Genomic DNA, 20,335 nt, shown 5'->3' on the forward strand with positions numbered 1-20,335 from the left:
TGGGCATGGAAATAAATTGATTCCTGTGTAGTCCTGTGGTCCCTTTTCCAGGTTGTCTGTGCAGAGTTCTCCATGATGGTAAATAGCCTGAATTGCATGCCTAACTCCTGTTGATGAACAATGAATTACAGGATCAGTATAGTTTAATTCCCATTCAACTGAACATTACCTCAGAGGAAGAGTCAGTGCTTGCCAGTTTAAGAACTGCACGATTTTAACTGCCTGTTAAAAACAGCACTATGAATATAATAGCTGCATCAGGTAGTGAACATATTAGGTCCATCCTTCCTTCCCTGGCTATGTCACTCCTTCCAGACTGCAGTATGGCTGCCAGCCTTATCCAACATGCCCTCTGCAGGCTCGAGGCTGACTGTTCCCTGTACAGTGGCATAGAGGCCTGTGGGAGGCTGAGACACCATGAACGGGGAGCCATGCAGCTGCATCCAAGTGAGGCTGTATGTTCAGCCAATTCACCAGGACACCTGAGGGCAGTGGGATGTGAGGAGAGGAAGTGGGAGGATGACCAGCATACCAGCCATACCTGTTGGGCTGCGTGGACCTGATACCAAGAATCAGATTTAACCAGTATTCATGGCTTGGGTGTATGGATTTGGAGATGACTTTAAAATTGATTCTGATTACCAGGATTAACACAGTCATCTCAACTCTCCCTTTTTCTATATGAACTGTAATCTTAATCTGACAATGACATTTCAACAGAAAACTGAAAATCTACTTCTTTTTACCTGCCAGAAAAAAACAAACAAAAAACACCAAGAACAACAACAAAAAACAGCCTTATTTTAACTTTCTTTTCCATTTCTTTTAACTTTCTTTTCCATTTTTTTTCTCCTTTTTCTCTTCATCTGGAAGAATCACCATCTGTAAAAAATATTTTTCCACCATTGAACATAATATTATTTAAAATAAGAGACAATTTTTCATAATTTACTTGACCTATTGTTTTACGCAAACTCTAATTCTAATGGTCAGGGTAACATACTAATTCAGTACAATACTAACCCATGCATTGACCTTATTTGAAAGGAATCTGATCCAGCATATGGTTTTAAATTTCTAGTCTACTGTTACTTAAAACAATGTAAGCCTACAAGTTGATAGACTTAAAGGTGTGTTCCATTCAAAGGGGAAAAGAAGAAACACAAGCTCCTGAATTTTCACTATGACTGTACTCTGCAAAAGGAATGGACACAATAAGTCTTATCAAAGCAAGTACAATATAGAGATTGACATTCCAAAAAGATATTAAAGGGTTTGATATAGATTTCCTACGCAACAAGTCTAGGATTGTTGCAGTTTGAAAGTTAAAATCTCTGGCACTGTTGCTGCAAAACCAAGGACCTGACTGGCTCAGGTGATTGTTAGGATTCTACCAATCAGTACATGGGTGATATCAAAGAGAAAGGAAGAGGAAGTCAATGTTTCTGAACCAGATCATCTCCATTGCTTGTCTTGTCTGGAAAATACCAAAGCCAGCCAGTGAGATGGGAAACTCTGGGACAAGCTATCTGCATTTCAGTAAACTAAAGAATTAACTTTGTCATTATGGAGAGGGTTGTACTGAAATTACACTGATTTTCGCCTGGATTTAAGGAAAAATAATTAGATCTGAAATTATTTTACTTGCCCCTCTGCCCTCATTTTATCTCTCTCTCTCTCTCTCTCTCAACTGATGGTAACAACACAGACAGCAAAATGTCCTGTCATTTTTCAGGAATTGTGGAAATGTGGTACAAACAATTTTTATTTTTGTTTCCCACAATCAGACGTAAATTCATGGCTCTGGGAAAGGATTTATGTTATTTTTGTTTGTTTGTTTGTTTGTTTGTTTGTTTCCAGATCAGGACCCCCAGATATATTCACCCTTACAACACTTATCTAACTTGCAATGAGGCCACTCTCATGCTGAAAACAATAGAACCATCTGTGAAAAATAAAGAAAAGTTTGAGCCAGACCTTGATCCTACACAAACCGCTGACAGAGCAGACTGTGTAGTTCCTGGGGGAATCAGCGAACAGTGGGCAGAATGTGGATCTAACAAGTATCAGAATTGTCTGGGTCAGATCTGGGGCCACTTGTATTAACATAATATTTTAGGATATTTTTCCTCACAATTTATCTTCTTCTGGGAAAATAAGTAAGTCTTTTGCCTCTTGAATTACCATAACCTGAAATTACATGCTGAATGTGACATGGAGAACTAGTGCTACAAACAATCATTATGGAAAAAGAAATGGGCTTAATAAGACAGATGGGTATAAGTTTAGCAATAACACCACCACCTGCAAATAGGCATGCAACAGACATGTCAATTAAAACTTAGGATTTAAGCTCGGTGAACAAAATTAGTTGTGGCTGCTCTGAGGAAGACATTTTCTTCATGTATTTTCTTCATCATTCTGTATTTTGAATTTAGATAGACCATAATTTGAAGTATCCAATTAACTAACAAAATCCATCTAAGGATAGAGACCAACTTCCTACTAGTTCCCAGAATGTTTTTGATTCTCACTACTAAATTACTTCAGTTCAACAGCATTTCTTTAAGATGTCTGTGCATATCTTCCATGTGCAGACATTGTAATTTCATTTTTAAAACTGTTTAATATAAAACAGGGCAATTACTAACTCTATACAAATCCACACCAGAGTTATAAACAATTATTCCAGGTTAGCTTCTTGGAATTAAGTTCCGCACCTAAGCCTGATGATATATTTTTTTTAAACATGCATAAGTGATTTAGGTGTATGGGGTATGTTTTAAAGGTATGTAAGCCTTTGAAAACTTTTGTAAATGTTTAGATAGATCTTAGATATCAAATGTTTAGATACATATCATATTGCCTTGGGCATCCATCAAGTTCAAAAATTATTGAACCGTTTGTTTTGTTCAAGTCACAAAATGAAATCTGTCGTAAAATGCCATGTAGGTATTATACTGCTGATTATAAGATCTGATTCTTTCTAATTTTGCTTACTGCAATTCCCATTTCATTTTCACAGTTCAAAGTATTTCTCAGTGGATTTTAAATAAATAAATTCAGTCGTACCACATTATTTTCTACTTCCTGTAAAACAGCAGTAAAAATAGGCATCCAGCATATTTTAATTGTCATTGTACTTTCTCAATTTGTTTAAGTACATTCAGAGAAATGCTTGTGAGAATGTGATGGATCCAGAGGGAGCTCAGATCATCACTTAATTTTCTTTGTTCACTCTGAGAAAAAAAAAAAAAAAAAAAAAAAAGAAAAGGAACATTACTTTTTTTAGTCTGGAAAAAGAACGTTGAATTTTCAGCAGAAACAGTGCATATGAACCTTATTGACATGATGTTAATACTTCAGAAATAAGTCTATAATATTTGTGCAGAAATGGTAATGCAGTGTTTGACTAAACTGAGAGAAATCTTAGTGTCATTCAAAATGACATTCTTTATCTCTGAAGATGCCAAATGAGCTTTGGGATCCTTGAATAATAGCAAAGAGTGGAGGTTGGGAAAGAAAACATTTTACAGAGCTATTCTTACCTTGACAAGTGATTATAGTATTTCTTGTGCCTAGCATGGGATCCAAACCAAACAAATCTGGAAAACCAAACTGAAAAAAAAATATATTTTTTTTTCTTCTCTTTCTTTGTCTATCACATTTCCTTCCTCCAATAATCCCAGGAATAATTTTCCCATTCTTTAAGGGCTTCAAAGTAAAAACACTTCACTGCCATTGAAAATTGATCATATAAAATCTCTTCCCTGACCACTCCTGTGCTATATTCCTACTTAAATTCCTAGCTCAGCAAACATGTCCATGGTCTGCCAGAGATGCAAGAGAAATATTAAATCGCACAAGACACACTACAGATAAATCAAATACATTTGTCCCAGTGCCTTTAAGGCTTAAAAGACCTGTCAGGCGCATATCTGTGTGCTTAATTGCTTTCTGAAGTCAGAGTCTAAGACAGATAAATATATATATAAAGAAGAGTAATTCCAAATAGCTTCTGCATCATAACATGTAGAACTGCAGCCTATAATTCAGGCTCTTCCACCAGACACTTGCAATCTCTCTTTGTGCAAAGTTTTCTTGCCCATTTTCAAAGAGTGAAGTTACCCGTGTTCATTCAGAACTTTCTCCTATTCAACTGAACCATTTCTAGAGCATGGCATGTTACACAGCTAGTTCTCCTGGCTGCACCAGCTGTCTTTTCCATGTCTGTGGATGAGATAATATTGTTTACTGTTACATGTCATTCTGTAAAATTTTATTTGATTAAGTGTTTTCTGGTGTAAAATGTGCTATAGTAAAATAAAAAGGAAAGTTTTAAACATTACAAATTCTCTGTTTTCTAGGTGAATTTTAATATGTGCTCTGTGGTTTGGGCAAAAGTTCTCAATCCAATAGAATAAACAAAGGTTTATTGTGACAAAGAATGATTTGGATGTGCAAGTACGGACTATAAGTAGACAGTGAAAAAACCATGAGCTGGACAAATTCTTTAGAACTTTGTGAAACCTTTCTCCTGTACTGCCTTTACTGTGACCAATAATACACTAAATAAGGGTGAATTTTTAATTGTATAAAGACATTTTACCATTAAAATGTTACATTGCTTACTTTGCTTTTTAACAAGGAACATCACTTAACTAAACTTGTAGTTCTGATAATGATTATGTTCTTTATGTGCACCAATATGCTTTTCTCAGAAATCTCCTGGTTATAACAAAATTAGCAACATTCCAGAGTGGTTTAAAGTCATTTACTGAGGCATGCAATGTCCCCACAGTTTGGCAGAAATTCATGCTTAAGAGCTAAGTTCTAGTACAGAAATTATACAGATCACTTTTACAATACAAGAACTAGGCACATTTTCAGTTCTTTCCACACTGACCTTATTTTTTCCTTCTGGTTTGACCGTGACTACTCCTCCCTGAAGTTTCAAACACAAGAAAAAATGTTAAATGAGAAATATTTAAAAAATAAAAAACTACTATAGGAATAAGATTTTCTACATGTAGCAGCATAATACTGTAGCTGCGTGCACATAATCCTCATGCTGCTTACCTGTCCAGTAAAACTCCCTTGAAGGACAATTCTACCCAGCCAGCCTGAACTCACTAGTAAAATATAAGAGCAATAGAAATATCATAGCTTTTTTTTTTCCTCTTCTTTTTTTTTTTTTTTTTAATGTACGGAAAATGTCAAATAAACTATAATAGAAGAAAAAGAAAACAACTAAATACTGGCAGATAGAAAAGCAATCTGAAAGCCTTTAAATTTAACTTCCCCTGACAATCTGTCTTGACATCCATTGTGAAGACGGAGGAGACCTGTAAAGAGAGGAAATCTGCTGTCAAAACTAATGCCCCAGGAATCAAAGACTGAAAGCAGACAAGGAAGGCTGGATGAAAAGTCTTTGAAATATCTGGAGATTTCCTTGAGTGTAGGAAGCCTGGCCTTAAAATAAACAGCTGTTTTATGAGTATGAGCAATGTGTGTAGCTCGCTATAGTGATTTCTCTATAAACAGATTTTTATGAATATTCAGGTTGCTCATGTAACAGAAATTATCTTAGCAATATGAAGATGGAAACAGGAAATTCTTGTCTTTCCTCACTTTATCACTTTAAAAGGAGCATAAGAATCTCTTTACAAGACATCTTTTAAGATGTCTTCTTGACATCTTGAACATCCTTGCCTTCTTGAACGTCCTTTTTCAGTGTTGGGGAGGGCTAAAACAGTGTTTTAATGATTTTGCATAACCAGACGATCTTGAAGGTCTTTTCCAGCCTTAATGATTCTATGATAATAGTGTCATACAGAAAATAGTACCATGCAAAATCTTTAATCGTGCTATTCTTTGTGTGATAGAAATAGGAATTCTGTATTTCTAAACTTTCTGAAGAACCCTGTAGAACGGGGAAAGTCGTCTCCATACACAGGTTATAGTCAGAATACACCTTAGCGTTTATTTGCATCTGGAACTGTGGATTTCAATATTGGTTTATTCCTAGGCCTTATATCTTCACCACAGTTTAGGCTAATTTGATTAATCCAAAATAAACTAAACTGAGGAATAAAAACACTGAATCGTTACATTGCCTTCCAATAAAAATAGTCATTTTTCAGTTGCCAGATAATTAGCAGTCCTATTGTATCAAGCCTTCTATTATAGAAAGATATTCTTCTTTAAAAGAAATTAGTCATTAAATGTACCACCTGGTCCCAGCACATGCAAAATGAGATCTTAAAGAAGGTTCCTAAACATGATAGCAATGAGTTTTTGAAAAAAAATCCAGGGAAGGTTAGGAGAGAGGGCAGCCTGGCTGGTTTCGGAGAAGACTTGATCAGTGTTGAGAAAAAAATAAAATGCAATAGTTGTTTAAACTAACAGAGGTCACTCTAGAGATCCCTTCTACTTGAGTGTATTGACAAGAATAACTATAGTATACATATACATTTTTAAATGTATTGTTTGTTTCTGATGGGAAAATACTAGGAAGGTAGGGTGAATGAAGGGAAATTTGTTTAAATCTATCACGTGTTAAAAACAACAACAAAAAATGTACTGCAAATCCTGTTACCTTTGTTTGAGCCATGGTTCTTCCAAGTCAATGGCAAATTTCCACTTGACTGATCTGAGTGACTTCAGACTGGAGATCTGTGATCCCTTTTAGGGATATCCTGTTGTAAAAATGGATGAAGGGGTCCATAAGAATTTAAGCTGACCTACCAAAAGAGTGTAATAACATCATCACACTGCAAACCTCCAACTGTCTTCTCTTGTACTGAGGCTGACAAGGTAATTCACGAGGCTATGCTGGAAGAATGCTAACCCTGCAAAAAAGGCACCATTTTCTTTCACTTGAGCTTCTTGATCTACCTTACTACAAGACTGGAGAAGCATGAATGCTGGAGCACAAGCTCTGGGTGGTGGAAAAGAGAAGAAAGAGAAAAGGTGAGACCTCAAAAATAATTTTCTGTAGCTGGTGTATTTTCAGAACTGGGGTCTGAGACTATAAAAACTAAAGAATGGAAAGGATCAAATCTTATCAAAGAATATGTATAATTATGTATATAGATATATATGTATATTTTAACCATCATTAATAACAAGCGGATATGTACAGGCTAGATGACAGATTATACACAAAAATAATTGCTTTGGTACTTTACAATATTTACAAGTAACAGTTAAATTTCATTTCCAGTTGATTTGTACTGATGAACTGTCACAAGAAGAGGTGAGGATATGGTGGTGGGTCTCTGATTTCCAAAATGAAATGTCAGGATTTTTAACACAGTAAAAATTATTATTAATTAGAAAAACAGTGAGAAAGTGTAAGATGTTAAGCATTTACTTGCAGAAATCTGATGCCCACTTCAGAACAGAATAAGATTTATCCACAATTTATTTAAGCCCAATAGGTTTTAAAAATGTGCTCTGAGCACCACATCCTTACAGTCACCCTGTCTGGTCGTGGGGGAGAAGCTCTCCTGCTATGTGGGCTCAGATCTGGGGACTAGGAACATGGTCTTGCCCCACTCCTCTACCAAATGTTTCGGCATGGGCTTGGGGAACTGCATCTGCTCTTTGCCCAGCCTAACCCAGACTCCTGCTTGGGTTGTGCACACACAGCTTTTGCTTTGGAAAACATGGCTCAGATGAGGAAGAACAGGAGAATGTGCACATCTACTTTTTTTTTTTCTTCTTCCAAAACAGGAAGGTAAGGGCTGACATCTAGGAAGTCTCTCAAGGCATGCCTCCATACAACTCAGTTTGAATGATGTGCCTTATGTCCCCTCTGTGCCCTGGCTTCCCTCCTCTGATGCTAAGGACTTTGTGATTAATCATCAGGAGAGGTTGCTCATACTCTGAACAGCTTTTAACAAATCATAAAGTAGAGATACATAGGTCTCAAGGTCAGGAAAAGCTATTTAATTCTTATTAATCCTTAGGTTATTTTCTTTAAAGTCACCTCACTGAAAATTTTCAGTAACAAATTATTAAATTTTATACCTCAGAATTTGAGTATATAATTGCAGACACATATTGTACCAAAAGTTACTCAAAGTAAACAGCCAATGAATAGTTTGACTAAGTTTTCATGTCTCTTCCATCAAATATAACATTTTTTGGAGGCTTTTCTCTTCCACATCATATATTTAAATCTGGAGGTAGCCTGTAACATCCATTACGTGTAAGCCATGGTCCTTGAAACTAATAAAGGAAAGTGCAGTGAATCATAATTTTGAAGTTGTTACATTTAACAAATGAAAATCAATTATTTTAGAAATATCAGATGTCACATAACATTTGTTTCAATATATTAATTTTGATAAAACTTCACTGACTTAGATCATTTTCATGATTTTTCCCCTCTAGGCAAAGTACTGTCATTTTATTCATTTGGAGACAGACTCTTCTGAATTAATTTTAAGACAGTTTAAAAAATATGCTCTCAAGAAAATGGTATGAAAGAGTGTTAGATAAAAAGGGATGCAGTGTTACTGTAAAGCCTTATTTTGAGCATCCAGTACTAGATTTACTAAGGAATTCAAATCAGTTTGTCTTTTATCTTGTATATCAATTTTTCTTTGTGGAGAAGTGAACACCAACATTCTTCCCTCCCCATATACACACTTTTCCTTCTTGCACATAAAGCTCATTATGCCACTGTGTTTATAACACAGTAGTGAATGGTGGACTGAAAATCAGATGTGCTTTACACGGTATAGTTCCTTGAGTAGCAGCAGCCACTGAAAGTTATATTTTTAAGGGATGTAAATGACTCAAGATGCAGCTGATATTCTAAAGATTTTTCTCCCACAGAAGACCTTCCATCCTTCTATTCTGAATTCTTCGTTGATCAATTACTGTCCTAGGATCTGGTAAAAATTTGCATACAGTCAGTGACAGGGCTGGTCTTCCAGGCCATGATGTCAGTTCTCCCTCTCTATGAGTAACCAAAGAGTCAAAAGACAAGATTACATTATTTTGAAAGAACTCCTTCCACTGCTATTATTATTTTCCACAATATATATATATATTATATATATCTCCTTTGTTGTTGTTGTTGTGTGTTTTTCCTATTAACGTGGACAAAATATCAGCTTTAAGTATGTAAAAGCCTAATAACATCTCACACATGAGTGTAAGACACAAACTTTCTTCCAAGTCTGGTCAGCTTATGGCTGAAGTTTTAGCTCATGAGTGCCATTCAGCATTGTCTTCTCCGGTCTCCAAAATCAACCTCATGTCTCTGAGACACTGAGTTACCTGTACCTTCTTTCCTTGCATCAGGCACTTTCAGCTTCCTGGCTTAACTACTGCTTTCGTTCTTCAAGTTGGAAGAACTATTTTTACTACGGAATAAAAATTTGCTTTCTGACATTTTCAGCTGCTGCATATCTTCGCCCTTAATCTCTCATAAATTGGATATCCCTGGACTGAGGTTGAAATGCATCTAATTATTTGATCCCACAGGACCTACTGATTGAAGCTTTCCTCACTTCTCTCAGGGACATCCTGTGTTGTTGTTATTGACTGTTTAATCTCCAGAAAAAAGACCTTGGGAAAATGTCATATAAACCTGAATTTCAGTGGCTCTTTTTTTTATCCCTTCTTTATCTCAGCTATGCCAGTTTGGCCTCATCAGCAATACCTCCCAGGAGTGTTCAGACTTTGATACCAGCAATCAATGAGAAACTCTGCCAAGCCCAGTTCCCAAGTAGAGCTTTCAAATAAAGCAACACAACCTTCACAGAGTGGGCCACATGGCAGCTATCAGTCACTCACCACTCTTTTCAGTAAACTGAGTATTCCCAGTAGAGCACTGCTTCTAACTTCACTTTTCCTGTTCATTCTCCTGCCAAATGAGGACCTATTCTAAACTTCCCCAGGGTTCTGGGAAAAGGAAGTGGCCAGCTGCCTGCTGGAAAGGGCTGAATCAGGGAAATCTCCAAAGGACAGTGGAAGATCACATGCATCCAGTAGAGCACGCATGTTTGGTGCCAGAGTGAGTAATCTCTGAAGATCTGTATACTGGGTACTGGAGTGCACATGATTCATAGGCTTTAATTCCCATGCACTAGAAACATCTTGTGGCTGTATTCTTTTCCAAGGAGAAACCACTGAAGTTAAGTATTGCCATATTTATTTGCAATGCTGATATGTTGCTGTCCCATGTTAGACCTGTTTCCATCTAAGAAAACAAAAAGCATTTGTGTTTATAAATTTAATTTCTAAGCAGAAGTACAAAGAACATGGCTGTTTATATGAAAAGAGCATGGTATGCTGCCTTCCCAGCAGCACTCTGTGACCAAGATAAGACTAGATTAAAAACATCTTATTTCAGCCAGGCAAACCTCCACCTAAGTCATCAGAATTACAGTGAAATTAAAATTATAATATTTGCTAAAGTTAAAAGCAAATATACACACGCCTTACAATGTATTGCTGGACTACAAATGCGTAACATTTTCTCCAGCAGATGTAAAACACAAGTAAAGAAAATGGAATGACTCTGAATAAATATCTGCAAGTGGTACTGATTAATAATTATGACTACTGTGATGTTTAAGCCTGGCTGGACCAGAAATGTTGCCCTATTTTCACCAGTAAATTTCTTAAAAAGCCAAAAAGAAACAAAACAAACAAGCAAACAAAAACAAAACAAACATAAACACCACCACCACCAACAACAAAAACAGAAATCTTCAGTAAAGAAGGGAAACGTAATGAAGTATTCTGTCCTGGTCAGTAACATCAGAACATGGAGGCTTCAGGACTCTAGTGTCTGGCCAGGGTTGAATAGAAATGCCCTGAAATCCTCAATGACTGTAATGCTACAATACATATAATTTTTTTTTACTTTCAAAAAACAATGGACCATTCAAACTAGAAGTTTCTTTTTCTACTAGTGCTATTAACTGCATAAATTGTTCATGAAATCTATTATTATCATTGCTTTGCATACATATTACAAATAATCAAAACCTCTCAAATAATATCACAGTTTTATCACAGTCATTTATGATACAGATTATGGTCACGGAGGTGAAAAAGTCCATATACATTTAATACTTCCTCTGTCACTTCGTCCTCTGCAGCTACAAAAGACATTGAAACAGAATATGTGGTTTTCTGTTATTCCATATATTCTTCGCTGAAAATAATGGCAATTTCATAAGAAGTGGTATAAAAGAAAAGAGGAATACCTAATATTAAGACAGGGAGAATGTTGCTTAATGTTTATGAGCTATTTAACATTGGTCTCAGTAATACACTACTATTATTTTTAGGTAAAAATGACACTAAGTAATTTAATGCACATTATATTTCCTATGAAAATTGTCTTAATCTAATAATGTGAAAAATACACCATGATGTCTGCACTTAGTAGTTTAGTGTTTTCACACATGTTATACGCTTGGTAGGTTTTAATTATGACTCAAAAATGGACCTTGCAGTAATAAAATTTTATTCTTCTGAATGGGAAATTGTTATTTTCTCTCCACCCTTTTCATTCATACTTCTTTTTTTTTTTCTTCTCTCTCTCTTTTTTTTTTTTTTTTTTTAATTATAATGACCCAAATGGTAATTGACAGAAACTTTCCATATCTCTGAAACAAATTACTTCAAATATGATTTAAATGGCTTAAGAAGTCCCAGGCTACTCCCTTCTGCCATTCAGGTTTATCACTGTATGAGCGTATTAAAGTCTGAATTAAAGACTTACCAGCTTGAATTAATAGCTCTTTGTGAGATATTTGAGTTTCCCTTCTCTCTTTGTTCAACCATATACTCTCTGTTTTTTCTCTCAGGATAATTATTTTAGTGGATTCATTGCATATCACAATGGCAGGGTATTTTATACATTATTCAATGCAGTTATCTTCCTAATGAAGCAGTGTTTTAACCTTAAGAGAAGCGGAATAAGAAAATCATAGAATCATAGAATGGTTTGGGTTGGAAGGGACTTAAATAATATTTAAGTCCAACCACCCTGCCATGTGCAGGGACACCTCCCACCAGACCAGGCTGCTCAAAGCCCCATCCAACCTGGCCTTGTACACTTCCAGGGATAGGGCATCCACAACTTCTCTGGGCAACCTGTTCCAGTGCCTCACCACTCTCATAGTAAAGAATTTCTTGCTAACATCTAATCTAAATCTACCCTTTCTTAGTTTAGAAACATTACTTCTTGTCCTATCACTACACTCCCTGACAAAGAGGCCCTCCCCAGCCTTCCTGTAAGTCACCTTTAGAAACTGGAAGGCCCCTATAAGGTCTCCCTAGAGCCTTCTCTTCTCCAGGCTGAACAGCCCCACCTCCCTCAGCCTGTCTTCATAGAAGAGAAGACTGACACTTTTCTCTCGGCTTTTTATATTAGAATATTACATAAAGAGAAACCTAGGTTAGGTTATTAACAGCCAAGTCCTGGAAAGATCAATACTTAATAACTCTGAAAATAAGCAGTCACTGAAACATAATTCTTCTCAATAAAAACATAATCTTTGCCACTGGATGTATGTTTTTTTGTGTATAAACAGAAAACTTTCAGCAATGATCTCGTTGAAATACAGAAATTTAGTAACAAAATTCTCAGATGAGAGAATGAAAATGATTATACTTTTTTTTTTTATATATATATATAACTTATTTTTGTTTTTGAATAATTCATTTGATTTTCATGAATCACAACTTCCTATATCACGAATGAATACAGCTTACTTTGGAATTTTTGGAACATAAGGGCTCCTTTTAACAGTCTGTTCAGTTCTGATAATCTCACACATTAAATATTCTTTATTCTATGACTTCTTTATTTACCACCTTCTTATCAGAACTTCTCAGATATGTCTGTCTAGATAAAGTTATGGCAGGGAATTCATTTAAGACCTACCAGGAGACCAGCTCCTCTGGTTTCACTCAACATCTCCCAGCCATATTCCCATAAAGAGATGCTGCCTCAATATATGAGGAAAAAGCAGCCCCCTAAGATTTTTTTCTGTTTTTTATCTGACTACTCCCAAATATTTATCAATGTCCTCATGTATTACTGATCTAGATATTTAAAAGATGAACCAACTGTTCTCTGCTCTGACCCTCTTTGCAGCTGTCCCCTACCGGGAGCTTACCTCAAATTCCTCCTGGAAGGGATGGCTGCAGCCTGTGCTCCCACTGCATCTGTACTCCATCTCTAGCCAGAACGTGAAATGGCAATAGCTGAAATCTTCCGCAATTGAAAAGTCAGCATTGAACTTCACCTACCACAAAAGTGGATACTGCTCATTTACTAGCCTGAAATTCTAATTTTTAGCTGGAGACTAGCCTGACAGATTTTTTTTTATAGATAAGGTTTTTATGTATTGAGTGTATATATATATATATTTTTTTTTTTCCTAATTCCCCCTTATAGATGAAATTAGTTACGTTCAGTCCTAGACTTCCATTAATTTCTCACTTCCTTGTGCTTGCTGTGTCATCTCCTCTCTGTGTCTGTTGTCCTCAGCAGACCCGGGATTTTGTTTCCGTTCCCTGTTTGGATGAGTGATCAAGTTCTCCTGACACTCGTGCTTTCAAATTCAGGTTGCATTGTCAATGTGTGCTCATTCAAGTGAGTTCAAAATTCTCTTTACATAAACATTTGTGCCTATAAAATTGACTCAGATGAATGGTCACAGGAAACAAACACAAAGGATCCATGAAGCAGATTGGAATAAACTTATTAAACAAGGAAAATGAATATTCATAGCCTATTGTTTTTCATTGGTTGACTGGTACTTCTATACAATGAATTTATGATAAACCAAATAAAATTAGGACGCAGATTGACAGGAAGAGAAAAAAAAACAAACAAACAAAAAACACAAACATTGTGGATGCAAGTAAGATTTATTAAATATTAAATGTCTTGTATACTAGAAAATAGAAATTTTACTAGAAACAACATTTACCAAAGCACAGATTTCAGACAGGAGAAGAAAACATGGTCAGGTTGACAGTACTGTTGGATACCTCAAGCATATCCTCATTTTGTATGCATTTGACTCTGCAGTTCTAAGTTCACATTTCATATGAGTCCTACACAGGTAAATATCTTAAAAAACAACAACAACAAAATCCTTAATGCAGTTTAAAGAACAGTTTCAAGGGAATGTGTTTGCATTGAAGTAACCCCAGCTGCTCCATTGTATAAACTAAATGTAAGCCACAGAAAGGACATTGCTCACAAGGCAAGAAGGATGTTGATCTGTCAGAGTGGGTCCAGAGGGGAGCCACAAAGATTATCAAGGGACTGAAGCACCTCTCCTACGCAGAAAGGCTGAGAGAGCTGGGGATGTTCAGCCTACAGAAAAGAAGGCTCCCAGGAGACCTCATTGCAACCTTTCAGTACTTGAAGGGGACTTATAAAAAAGATGGGGAGCAGCTCTTTGCTCAATTGGATAATGACAGGACAAGGGAGAATGGTTTTAAACCAAAAGAGGGGAGATTTAGATTAGATGTTATGAGGAAATTCTTCACTCAGAGGGTGGTGAGGCACTGGAACAGGTTGCCCAGAGAAGTTGTGGGTGTCCCATCCCTGGAGGTGTTCAAGACCAGTTTAGATGAGGCCCTGAGCAACCTGATCAGGCAGGGTGGCATCCCTGCCTATGGCAGGTGGGTTGGAATCAATGAGTTCCCTTCCAACCCAAGCCATTATATGATTCTATGATAAGGGCATCTGGTTTCAAGCAACCAGGCCTATTATACAGTAGTAAAGTGTTAATTTTGACTAAATCTTGTACAGTAAGAGGCTGGCAAACACTTGGTAGTTTCAGATACCTACTAAATCTCTACTCTGAAGAGGCCTAAGAGTTTAAACTCAAAAATAAGACTTTTGTGGAGCAAAGTTCATAGGAAGAAATATGGTTTATTCTAGCAACTGATGTAATGCAAGAATGACAAGCTTCCAGACATACAAGGCTTTTTCAGGTTTTAGACAGAAGCAGCACACTTCAAGCTTGATACATGTTAAGAACAGTTGTTCTGACTTTAATTATGATAATTTGTTTTTGCAGTACCTGAGTAGACATTTGATGATTTGTGAAGTGGTAGGTGAGTAGTTACAAGACTGAGAATAAAAATGCTATGTAAATGTGCTTGGCAGAGCAGCAGATATAGTCTCAGTGAAGCAGCCTGTAAGGACCCAAGGGAACACCTCTGGTAGCTGAGCCCAAAATGGCAATTTCATGACAAGGTAAGGTAGTGAAATGTGTACTACTCTGTCTTGAGCCACTGCTGGATTGCCTTTAGTCGACAAGGATACACACGCAGAGGTGTGCCTTAAACACAGGGGAAAGACTTCCCTCCCTGTGCTAATCCTAGGAAATCAAGAGAGTTTCTCACTAGTGGTTTCTGATTTTAATAATGTGCAGGGAAATGCTCAGGGCTGAAACTGGGGTTCTGATCAGAAGTTTGCATTTATGTGTGTGACAAGTGCACTCCAGCCTTGAGCAGGCTGCTGCCTGGAAACCATAACATTTCTCAGTCCCAGAGAAGAGAGGGGAAAGAAATTATAAAGGATTAGAAAAAAGGCCTTCTCGACCTTTGGTAGAGGCCTGGAGTTGTCTCCAACTAAGCGTATCAACAAACCATGATCACCATTTAGGCCTTGGACATCTAACACCTTCTTTAAGCCATTGGACCACATTGGGACCACAATGCACTTCTTGGCTTGAATTGAGGTGCTTACATTTTAAAAGACCCACAAAAGAAAGTATTAACACAATGTGCATTTGGATCTTTAGCCATTTTTCCTGATCAAAACTGATAATAATGGTCCAATTTGTACATAAGAGCGCACAACAGGCTACCTGGATGGCAATCTAGTTTCTTCTGCTGGAGACAGTGCTCTTGGTCCCTCTCATGGTTATCCTACCCTTACATCTTAACAGGGAAAGACAATGACTTTTCCACAAGCTTAAATAGACTATATTAATTTATGGCTCCACAAAAACATCTGAATCTATGCAGCAATCAGAATCCTTTTGCAAATTCAGTCAACATTTTATTTGTACCTTTCTCATGTCAACATTTATGATTTTAAAACTAGTCTGAATATTAGTACCTGTGGTATTTTGCTGCCTTCTTCATACAAGCTCTGTGATTATCAGCTTTTATTATCCTTGTGTTTACATAGCACCAAAATTATGGCATGCTTGCTAAAGCCTGCTTAGACCCCCTAGAAGGTAAAAGCTTTTGTGAAGGTACTGACTTTGAGATTCAAGTGGATGCAGTAAATACAATCTCATCTACCCAGCCACCATTTTAACAACTCCAACCAGTCAGACATGCCCTACCTAATACTGAAGCCAAGTTGTCCTGTTCTTTCTACATGTGGATCAAAAAAGCTGTGAGAGAACAGCCAAGCCAAGTGGCTGCTAGATGGAAAGGGCTATGCCCTGTGGGTATAGGGCCTGGCCTCAAGGAAACAATCAATGCCAGGTGGAGAGGCACCAGGGAAAGCTCTTGGTGCCCACTGCCTGGGGTGTTTCATCAGGAAGAGGTCTGGCTCCTCCAGGGGGACATTGGCTCTTCCCTGTGCACTCATGCTAACCCAGTTCAATCCCACCATCAAGTCATCTGATTACTGCATGTCTTCATTTCCCTCTCTGCAAACAGGCTGGATTGCTTTGCGACACACCAGTGAAAGCTCTGATATGGAGTACTCACTGAATCTTAATAAACAAAGATGTCATCTTTTTACAGGCAGTGAAAGCCTCTTGAGGCCCTCCAGAGGTCCCCAGATTTCCTGGTGAGAAGCTGGAGCCTCAAGCAGACCACTCTATGCTGTCGCCTATCAGAACTGGGATACCAAGTCATTCTCATCATTGACCACTGTGGCATCTAACATCTGCTTTGGAATTTTTATATGATCTTTTAACTCAGACATAGCAGACTGTGATAAAGAGCTATCAGATAGTTGGGTCCCCAAGAGGTTTTCAATTATGTTGAATTTGCAGGAAGGAAAAGTTTTAAATATTGGTTGCTTTAAAAATAAATAAATAAATAAATAAATAAACAATCTTATTGCTTTTAAGTTTTGCTATGAAAAAAAAGAGACTGTAGATTTATTGAATTAAAGAATGCTCTTCTGTATCTACATCTTTCAAGAGATGTAGGTATAATGACAACATACAGAGCAATTTAGGTCATGAAATTGTTTGATGCTGGTGTTGCTAAACATCAGATGGTTTTACACTGATAATAACGTTATAATTTCAAACAAAATAATTTCACAGTCTGTGAAAGCAAGGAAATAATATTTAGGTGAGAAGGAATAACAGATGTCCTATTGCACCAACTGCTGCAGTCAAATGACATCTGAGCATATTTAGTTTAAGAAATAACTCTGGACACATTTCAGGGATCAAAGTTTTTTGTGATATTAAACAGAATTTGTGATTATTTTTATTCTGAAGTCTGTTAAAAACACATTATCAGATTCTTTTCCATTCCAGTAGGCAATTGACTTATAAAATATTTGAGTGCTCAAAAACTACAGATCACATTTCCAGCATCTATAAATTGTACCATGCAGAATCATCTGAAAATATTTTGAAGGATGTAGGCAGATGGAAATCTCTTAATTGTTGGCTCACCAGCATAAGTTTTGTGAAAATGAACGTTTGCCAGACTCAATTACATGTCAGACATTACCCCTGTTTTACTGCTCAAGTGAAAGAGAGTGTTTTCAAAGAAAATTAACTAAATTTGCTACATAGATTGGGTCAAACATACAGAGTAAAATGTATTAATACTGATGAGAAGGAAACAACCATGGGGGATTTCACTTTTGACTCAAACTGTATTATGACTTTGTTCTGCTGAAGTTTTTATTACAGTTACCATACTGAAAGAGCATATGGTGGAAGACAGAATGGAAGTTTCTTCTCAATCTGGGACATGTCCCTTTTTATTTTCAATGGAAAAAATATCTATATATTTACGCAAATTAAGCATTTCATCATATATTGTTTTTTTGAAACATAAAAACACATTTGTGAAAGCATAATTTATTAGATATTTGAATTTATTCATTTATTTTTCAAAATACTTGATGCAATTCTGAGAAGTAACAACCAGTGAGAATTTTATATTTAATGTCATAAACAAAATTCTGAGATTATGGAAGATCATAGTTAAAATACTGTTTTAACTATGTTCACACTATTGGAGTTAGAGAAGTGCATCTTAAATTTAATATAAAAATACATTAAAGAGCTAATGGTAGACTAGTCAGCTTTTATTATGTATTGTGGAAATATATTTGTTTTGCAAATGTTTGAGAAACCAGTTCTAATATTTTGAGACACTTATTATACCTTATTTTTTTGTATAGGTTGTTCTACTTATTGATTTTTGTTGTTGCTGTGCTCTGACCATTCATAGCTAAAATACATTTTCAAGAATAGTTTGGTGTTGATTACACTAGGATAATATTTTAGGTGGGAAGAAAGGGAAAATTTCTGCATCTAGTCTCTTTTACATCCAGTTACACATCACTGCCCAAGGTATATGGAGATTGTTATTGATTATATAAACATTCTAACTTTGGATTTTTATTCACTTTTTTAAGGAAGTGACTTTTAGGTCTTTTTAATATCGGTGTTCCCACTGACTCATTAGGTGCCTTTAAAGTCTTTGCTATTTTAATACATAGTTCAAAATGTTCATTGCACTCCATTTTTTACTTTAAAGGTTAGGAAAAAAAAAAAAAAAGGAAATAGCATTGATCAAACACTCAAACAGGTCATTCCCCAAACAGTAAATTTAAAGAAATAAATGTTTGTTTAGCTAGCTTGAAGTCAGTCCCCAAGTGTATACAGAGGTTAATGGCTTTAAAAATATGCTAGCTCTGATCATCTCCAGCCATTCCCCTGACATGAGCCAGGGATCTTTACAAGAAAAGCTGTTCATCTAATCTCTGCCCAACATTGCCAGGCTCATCATGTTGTTGACAGAACAGTGGTGAAAACAGCCCCTGGAAGGGCAGCAAGGCATGTAAAAGCTAGGGTTATAGGATCCCTTGGGATAAAATTCCCCTTTCTTTCCTCACCACTACAATAATGGTGGAATATTACAAGTCAGAAAACGTCCTTCGGTGGCGATGGTGGAAAGTATTTTGTAACTGTTATGATAGCTATCAAAAGTGAAAAGAAGTTTGATTAGTAGTTAAAGTGGACAGACACAAAAAATGAAGAGCATTCAGTAATTCAACACTAATATTTCCAAATAGACTTTTTTTTTTTTTAATACCTTTGTAGAATTGCATTTTCCCCTTCCCATTATCAAAATAAGAAACTTTCATTTGGAAAATAAATTTAAAAGCAATTAAACATAACCTCAGAGAAAGGACAGAAGTCCCTTTTTTAATGTTTGTGGAATGATTTGGTGGCAACCAAAATTTAAGTAACAGCTACATTGTAAAAGAAAACCAGAAGAATTATAATATCCCATTTGAAATAAGTCACTGAACCACAAAACTTGCTCTGAAACCATCAATGTTGATAAAGCAGTAGTAACAAAGTGGCAAGAGCAGTCCATTCAAGCAAAGAGGAAAATAAAAATCACTGTACCTGCGCTCATGTTTTCTCTTAAGATGAGGCAATTTTGGGGGTGCTCTCACAGCCCAGCCTTGGCAGAGATGTCTGGATGACAACTGCTGATCAGGGGTAACATGAGTGTGAATGTGATGTGTATGGCATATACCAACTGACTGCAGAGTACTGTGCTCCCAGCTGATCATGTTTAAGAGGAAGATGACCACCAGCTCAATTAAAGAGAAATAGGGAATAACAAAGTCTATTGAACAAAAAATGGGTTGGCTTGAAGGGAAGTGTGAAAGGAGGTATGTGCAAATAAGGGACTCACATACACAGGACAGGTGTATGTGCTGGTAACTCCATATACTTCTTATAGAAGGGTATTCAGAAGTTTGTAAGAAGTTAGTAACTGCAGAAGTGTTTAGAACTGTGGTGTATCTGTTGTGTTACTGGTGGTGACATCGTGATAGAAGGTGAGAAAGGAGTGTTATAAGAGTTATAGGAGCGTAAGAAAATTCTCATGTATAGGTGAAGGAATTCAGACACAATCTTTCACTCCTAGTTATGTTTTTAATACTCAGCTATTTTAGAAAAGGGGAGGTATGAGTCCAGCTACCCAGTTTCCTCTTTGCAACGGAGCAGACATTTTATTTGAATGCAGAGGTTGCATGTGTTTGGTGGTCCTCAGCTGCAATAGGTAGAGGAACACCTTGGCAGGATCTGTCAAG

General features: G+C 36.5%; 1 long non-coding RNA gene across 2 annotated transcripts; it reads right to left on the reverse strand.

The window, feature by feature from the left end:
* Window positions 1-866: 866 nt before the first annotated feature.
* LOC121068451 lies at window positions 867-19,771 on the reverse strand. Of its 2 annotated transcripts, XR_005818890.1 has the most exons (5): window positions 19,641-19,771; window positions 6,599-6,743; window positions 5,299-5,345; window positions 4,907-4,941; window positions 867-3,239 (listed from the first exon to the last, which is right to left on the reverse strand). It is a non-coding gene; the product is annotated as an uncharacterized LOC121068451 (long non-coding RNA). The 2 variants fall into 2 exon arrangements; XR_005818889.1 differs by lacking the exon at window positions 5,299-5,345 and having other exon boundaries at window positions 4,907-4,945.
* Between the last annotated feature and the right edge of the window lie 564 nt (window positions 19,772-20,335).

This window comes from Cygnus olor, chromosome 3 (genome assembly GCF_009769625.2).
Source record: "Cygnus olor isolate bCygOlo1 chromosome 3, bCygOlo1.pri.v2, whole genome shotgun sequence".
Classification (NCBI taxonomy): Eukaryota; Metazoa; Chordata; class Aves; order Anseriformes; family Anatidae; genus Cygnus; species Cygnus olor.